We start from the raw sequence: 7,647 nt of genomic DNA, 5'->3' as shown, positions 1-7,647 counted from the left end.
AAACTGGAAGTGACTTCCGGTTTGCTTGGAGGGTGGCTTTAAGCGTTCCGAAGGCTTCAGGGACCATCCGGAAGCTTCCCTAACACCTTCGGAGCGCTTAAAACGACCCTCCGAGCAACCCGGAAGTCACTTCCGGTTTGCTCGGAGGATCTTTTTGAGCGCTCCGAAGGCTCCTATAAAGCCTCTGGAGCCTGGGGGGGAGGGTAAAAAAAACATGTAAAATGGGGGGGGTCGCGCGTTGTGCACGCATGCGCATTGGGGGGGTCGCGCATTGCATTATGGGTGCGGCACGCCCGCACACAACCCCCCTGCGCTCCCCCCACTTGTGGCACGCGAGCCAAAACAGGTTTGCCATCGCTGTTCTAACTCAATACAATACAATACAATACAATACAATACAATACAATACAATACAATACAATACAATACAATACAATACAATACAATACAATACAATACAATAGTAGAGTTGGAAGGGACCTTGGAGTTCTTCTAGTCCAACCCCCTGCCTAGGCAGGAAACCCTATACTGTTTCAGACAGATGGCTATCCAACATCTTCTTAAAGACTTCCAGTGTTGGGGCATTCACAACTTCTGGAGGCAAGCTGTTCCATTGATTAATTGTTCTAACTGTCAGGAAATTTCTCCTCAGTTCTAAGTTGCTTCTCTCCTTGATTAGTTTCTACCCATTGCTTCTTGTTCTACCCTCAGGTGCCTTAGAGAATAGTTTGACTCCCTCTTCTTTGTGGCAACCCCTGAGATATTGGAACACTGCTATCATGTCTCCCCTAGTCCTTCTTTCTCTTAAACTAAACTTACCCAGTTCCTGCAACTGTTCTTCATATGTTTTAGTCTCCAGTCCCCTAATCATCTTTGTTGCTTTTCTCTGCACTCTCTCCAGAGTCTCCACATCTTTTCTACATCGTGGCGACCAGAACTGAATGCAGTATTCCAAGTGTGGCCTTACCAAGGCATTATAAAGTGGTATTAACACTTCATGTGATCTTGATTCTATCCCTCTATTTATGCAGCCTAGAACTGTGTTGGCTTTTTGGTAGCTGCTGCACACTGCTGGCTCATATTTAAATGGTTGTCCACTAGGACTCCAAGATCCCTCTCACAGCTCTCTACTATTCAGCAAGGTACCACCTATTCTGTACCTGTGCATTCCGTTTTTGTTGCCTAAATGTAGAACCTTACTCTTTTCACCATTGAATTTCGTTTTATTAGATAGTGCCCAATATTCAAGCTTGTCAAGATCCTTCTGTATCTTAAACCTGTCTTCTGGAGTGTTGGCTATTCCTGCCAGCTTAGTGTCATCTGCAAATTTGATGAGTTCCCCATTTATTCCCTCATCCAAATCATTGATGAAGATATTGAAGAGTACTGGGCCTAAAACAGAACCTTGGGGTACTCCACTGCATATTTCCCTCCATGTAGGTGCAGTTCTATTGAGGACTACACATTGAGTGCGGTTGGTCAGCCAGTTACGAATCCATCTGGTGATGATGCTGTCTAACCTACATTCTTCTACTTTATCTAGTAGTAGGTTATGGTCTACCTTATCAAATGCCTTACTGAAAGTCCAAGTAAACTATATTGACGGCATTCCTCTGGTCCACTAATTTTGTCACATTATCAAAGAATGCAATAAGATTAGTCTGGCATGATCTGTTTTTGACAAACCCATGTTGGCTTTTAGCTATTACTTTGTTTGCTTCTAGGTGTTTGCAAATTCGTTGCTTGATTATTTTTTCCAGAATCGTTCCTGGTATTGAGGTCAGGCTGATAGGTCTGTAGTTTCCTGGATCTATTTTTTCCCCGTTTTTGAAGATGGGAACCACATCAGCTCTTTTCCAGTCCTCTGGTAGTTCCCCGGTGTTCCATGATCTCTGAAAGATATAATTCAGTGGTTCTGAGATCTCGTCTGCTAATTCCTTCAGAACCCTGGGGTGTAATCCATCTGGTCCTGGTGATTTGAACTTGTCTAGGGTAGACAGGTGCTCACTTACCATTTTCTTCCCTATTTCAACTTGTGTTCCTAATCTGATTTTTATGGTGCTGTTTTTGATAGGTTGGACTATTTTATCCCTTTGTGTAAAGACAGATGCAGAACATGAGTTAAATAGTTCTGCTTTCTCCCTGTTGCTTGTCACCTTCTTGCCACTTTCTCCTAGCAATGGACCAATTGTTTCCTTAACTTTTTTCTTGTTTTTAACATGTTGGAAGAAGCTTTTTTTTTTGGTTAATTTTTACTTTTGTGGCAAGCCTTTCTTCATTGTGAGCCTTAGCTTTCCTCACTTCATCTTTACAGGCTGATATTCTGCCTTAGTTATGTCCCCCTCCTTCCACTTTTTATACTTATCTTTTTTGTCTTTCACTTTGTCAGAGAGTTCTTTATGCAGCCATGCTGATTTCTTTTGGGAGCTGTTATTTTTCTTCTTCATTGGTATTGTGCTAGACTGGGCTTTTGTAATCTCATTTTTCAAAATTTCCCAAGCTTCTTGAGTTGTTTTCCCCTTGAGGATTCTCATCCATGGAATTTTTCCCAAGCTCTCTCTAAGTTTATTGAATTTAGCTTTCTTAAAGTCCAAGACTCTAGTTTGACTTTGTTCTACTACTTGTGTTTGCATAATGTTGAATTCCAATATTGCATGGTCACTTGCCCCCAGGGTACCTGTGGTTTCAACACCTTCTATCATTTCCTCTCTGTTAGTGAGAATTAAGTCCAATATGGCTTGTTCCCTTCTCTACTTTTTGGAAAACAAAGTTGTCTGCTAAGTTTGTTAGGAACCTGTTAGATCTTCCACTTGGTGCAGAGTTTGTTTCCCAGTTGATGTCAGGGTAGTTAAAATCTCCCATTACTATTGTGATGTGCTTCCTACATACCTTAGTTAGCTGATTAGCAAAAAATTCATCTACTTCCTCTGCTTGTTTGGGTGGCCTGTAGTATAGACCTAGGGCAATGTCATTTCCCCGCCAACCTTTAATATTGACCCAAATGCATTCAAGATAGTTCTCAACATTGTTGTGCTCTATTTCTGTAGAGACGTAGTTATTTCTTATATATAGTGCAACTCCACCTCTTCTTTTATTTGGTCTATTTCTTTTAAATAATTTAAATCCTTCTAGCTGTATGTTCCATTTGTCGGTTTCATCCCACGAAGTTTCTGTAATGGCAACAATATCGTATCTGCCCACTTTTACTTGAATTTCTAATTCGCCCTGTTTATTCCTCATACTCTGTGCGTTGGTGTATTTGAGTCCATTTTGATTGACCTTGTGTTTACTGTCTACATAACCTGTGTTATGCCTGACTGCCCCTATTTTCTTGCCACTTGTGTGATTCATGCACATGGTATGGCAAACACTATTAAATGCTTGGTTTTGCTTGACAGCAGGAGTGATAATCTTACCCACACAAACATCTATGGTACATGCACTTATAACCCTATGAATTTTAGTTTGCTGGGGACAGAAATGTTCTGTATCTATTAATTCTTTGTCCCCACTTTTCAGTTTAAATGTTTATCAAGAAAAACTCCATCGTGGTTCCCCTTGTAGAGTTGAAGATTGATTGCTTACCTGATATTTGCCTAACACATGTATGTATGTATATATAAGTCTTGTATATAAACCACTGTTTCAAAGACAAAACCTCTGTGTGCTATATTTTGCTCAGGGGTTGTCTCAAAATACTACTCACACTGGGCGCACTCTGACACAAGTCTCTTTGTCAGTGCCATTGTAACTCTGAACGGTCATTAAGCAAACTGTTGTAAGACGAGGATTACCTATACAGAATGATGCACCCAGCCTTAAACCTGAGCAGAGTTTTTGATTTGCATTGCTTTGTTGTTGTCTAATTGGATATCAAAGCAGGTGATTTGAACGATGTGCTATTTTGCTAGTCTGCAAATAAACACAGTATAATTATCTTACATCATATACTTCACTGGCCTTGAGATTATAATTATAATCTCTCTCTCTGTCTTTTTTTTTTTGTTTACCCCTCCTATTCGTAACTCTAAATATAGGGGGGAAAGCTGCAAAGAGAGTCAAAATGATATAAGGCATTATGATGGGATATAAAAAGCAAAGATTGGAAAAATGGGGATAAAGTATAATTAGACATAAAGTGTAGCCAAGCATGTATTTACTATGTTTATTACAATGCGGGATAACAAGTCACAGGAGATGGAAATACATTCCAGCTGTAATAAAAGTCATCAATAAATCCTACACAGTGGAGCATCTCTTGAAAGTAACTAGAGGAAAAGTTGGCTGGCTTACTTTTTCCTCTTCTATAGGGTGCTTTTTGATGGAGATGCTTTTTTTTTCCATAGGGGTATCATTAGTTTTCTTAGGAAATGAGTCTTTTTAAATAATTTTAAAAAGCATACAGCCAGTCCTCAACTTACAACAGTAATACAGTACAGTGGTTACCTACTGGTGGTGCGCAGAAAAATTATTTGCATTTTTTAATATTGCACTAAGTCAGGGGTCCTCAGACTACGGCCCCTAGGCCGGATACATTCCCTCTGGTAAGGGGGAAAATCCAACATTAGAAATTACATTTGTTCCAAACATTTTCCTCCTATAAATAAATACCTGGGCAGCGCCAGGTTACCAGTTAGTATCTGTTGTGGCCCAGCAGGAGCCGTTGGAGCTGCCACCAGACTCCGAGAGCGAGGGTCCCTGTGAGTCGGCTCTGGAGGACCCTGGGCAGGGTTCTGGCTCTGAGCAGGGATCGGAGAGTCTGGTCGGCCACCAGGAGGCGCCTGAGGCATGGAGCAGCGGTAAGAGACAAAGGAGGGGGGCTCCAGATGCCATGCCTTGGAGCAGTGGGGAGGAGTTCCCGTTATCTCCGCGCCCACAGGCGCAAGGAGCAAGGGCACAGTTACCGGCAGTAATTGCTCTCAGCTACTGATAACTAGACTCCCCCTCAGGCTATAAAAGGATTGACTGAGCATACGCCCTTTGCAGTAGTCAACAAAGGAATTATTCAAGAAGTTCGGTCTTGGAAACGTAGCATCCTGGATAGCTGCTATCATGTCTCATGTCTGTGAGCCTTGTCGTGGTGGTTTACTGCCAAGGATCTGTCTGTCTGTCTGTGCAATAAATCCTGTTAAAGTAGTATTGTTCCGGAGCGTGTTCTGTGTGGGCAAGGGAAGAAGGGGGGTCAGAACAAGTATCAATGGTGAAATTCAATTTTTTTTTTACTACCGGTTCTGTGGGCTTGGCTTGGTGGGCATGGCAGGGGAAGGATACTGCAAAATCCCCATTCCCATCCCACTCCAGGGGAAGGATACTGCAAAATCCCCATTCTCACCCCACTCTGGGGCCAGTCAGAGGTGGTATTTGCCAGTTCTCCAAACTTCTCAAACTGTCCGCTACCAGTTCTCCAGAACTTGTCAGAACCTGCTGAATTTCACCCCTGCCTCATTCATTGGCATCCTTCATTCTCAAAAGACTATGGTATCGTGCTCTGGAAAGAGATTGAAGCTGGAGTGTCCTCTCCAGTACAAAGCCTGGGTAGATTAATATGGAAGATAGATTGTTACCGAAGCAGTAGATCCCCCCTCTCCACCTTGCTGAAATAGTCCAATGGAATGACAGAGCCGATACGATTGGTTCTAGCTGCGTCACAGGAGTTACCAGAACATGGTTGTACACAGTCACGAACTGCTTCCGGGACTCCAGTTCCAGATTTTGTCTCGAGGTTGACTCCTGAAGCCTTTTCCAGTAGTGGATAGAGCCACAAGGCAGGGGAAGTTTGTAATCAGAGTTTCCCTTCTTCTAGAAGATGGTTCTGCTGCTTTGTCTGCCATTGGGACGTAGAGCTCTCTTCCGCCTTCAAAACCGTTGACCGTCTTCTCCTGTAACCCTGGAAAGAGGCCCTTAAGAGGTGCTACCAGCCGGGCCAGCTGGACCAAGGTTTTTTAAGGAAGTGTTACTCCTCCATCACTCACCCTTTGTCCTGGCTTGTGACAGGCAGAGACTGTTTCCCAAATAATTGGGCCCAGGATGGCGGGTTTACCCCTGCCTAGTATATATTAAAAACAGCCTTTCCTACTGAATCTGATTAGCCGTCAGTTCATAGCGAGAAAGGCAGTCTCTCCATTTAATGAGAGTTTTGGACAGATTGGCTGGGTTTATGCAATAATACACTAACTAACCCCTAAATATTTTTGCATTGACTATCCCACTGCTGTAGCTTCCGTAATGGGAGACAATTAACAACCTCTTTTGCTGTTGGAAGTAATTATAACAACTAATTCTGCTTGCAGAATTATCATAAGTGGGATATCGCCTTTTACATATGCATTGGGCATATTTTCATCCGCACATCCCTATTAAGTGGATTGAAGCCCCATTTTTAATTGTTGCGTAGCCCACCTAACCTGAAAGAGGCAAGGCAAACTCTGGAAGGAGGGAATGTCATGCTTAAACCCCTAATGACATATGAGGCTCAGCAAAGTCTTTCTAGCTGACATTCCAAACATATTAAATGCGTTTTGCTAGGTTTTTTTTTTCTTCCAAAGCATGAGCAGGAATTAGATGAGTTTAATATTACCATATTAAATCAATGGTGTGGCGGGAGGAATCATGGAATTTGCCTGCTTTTTATAATAGCCGAATTTAATGAATACAAATTAGAGGCGAAAAAGCACACACACAAGTTATTTTAAATTGACATCTTGTGTTCATACTTTTTTCCTCCCTGAAACCAAGGAGTTCTCTAATTGCCTTTTTTGCAGGTAGCTTAGAATTCAGTTCCCCCAAATTCTTAGGTACCTTGGAAGATTACTTTACTAAATCCAATCAATGTCACCCACAGTTCTGAGGAATGCATAATAATGTGAATTATAAATACCTCCAGTAATTTCTTTCTTTAGACATTTGTTGGGCATCAATTCCACTAATTGCCAGTTATTTATTGATACATCTATCAAAATGTTTAAACTTCCCAATAGCTAAAGTTTTCTGGGTAGTTTGCAGTGAGACACACTGCAAAAAAAAAAAAATCAAATATATAAATCAAATATATAAAAGTGCAAAATAAAAATAACCACATAAAGGAGGCAGCTGTAAGTCATTCAAAACTTACAAGAAGATGAATAAAAATGCAATTAAATGCAATTAAAAGAGAGCTTTAAAAAGTGAGAAGTAGAACAATCTCTGCCTGATACTAAAATAATGTTAGCCTGGGCTCCGTGGAGTCTGTCTGGGAAAGGAATTCTCTACATGGTGTACCATCATAGAAAAAGCTCTTTTGAAGGACAATGGCTGTAGCTCAGAGTGTCAGGGCTCCAAATAACAACCCAAAATGAAAGAAGACTCGGAGGTTTGAGATTCCTTTCGTATTAAGCTTAAGACCCACCTATTCCAAGCAGCTGGCCTGGCTCAACTTTGATTTAACCATATCGCTCCTGACGGGTTTTTTAACTGGGTATTTTAATTACATTTAATTTCTAGGGGTTTTAAATTACAGTATTTTAATTGTTTTTATTAATCGATCTCCTCCTTATATATATGTATGTATGTTTTAGTGTATCTTGTTATATGTTTGTTTTGTTTGCATATTTATTTCGAATGTTTTGTTGTACGCCGCCCCGAGTCCTTCGGGAGAGGGTGCGGCTAAGA

This window comes from Natrix helvetica (assembly GCF_964273705.1).
Source record: "Natrix helvetica genome assembly, chromosome: 2".
NCBI classification, from domain to species: Eukaryota; Metazoa; Chordata; class Lepidosauria; order Squamata; family Natricidae; genus Natrix; species Natrix helvetica.
This window is presented reverse-complemented; position numbering follows the sequence as displayed.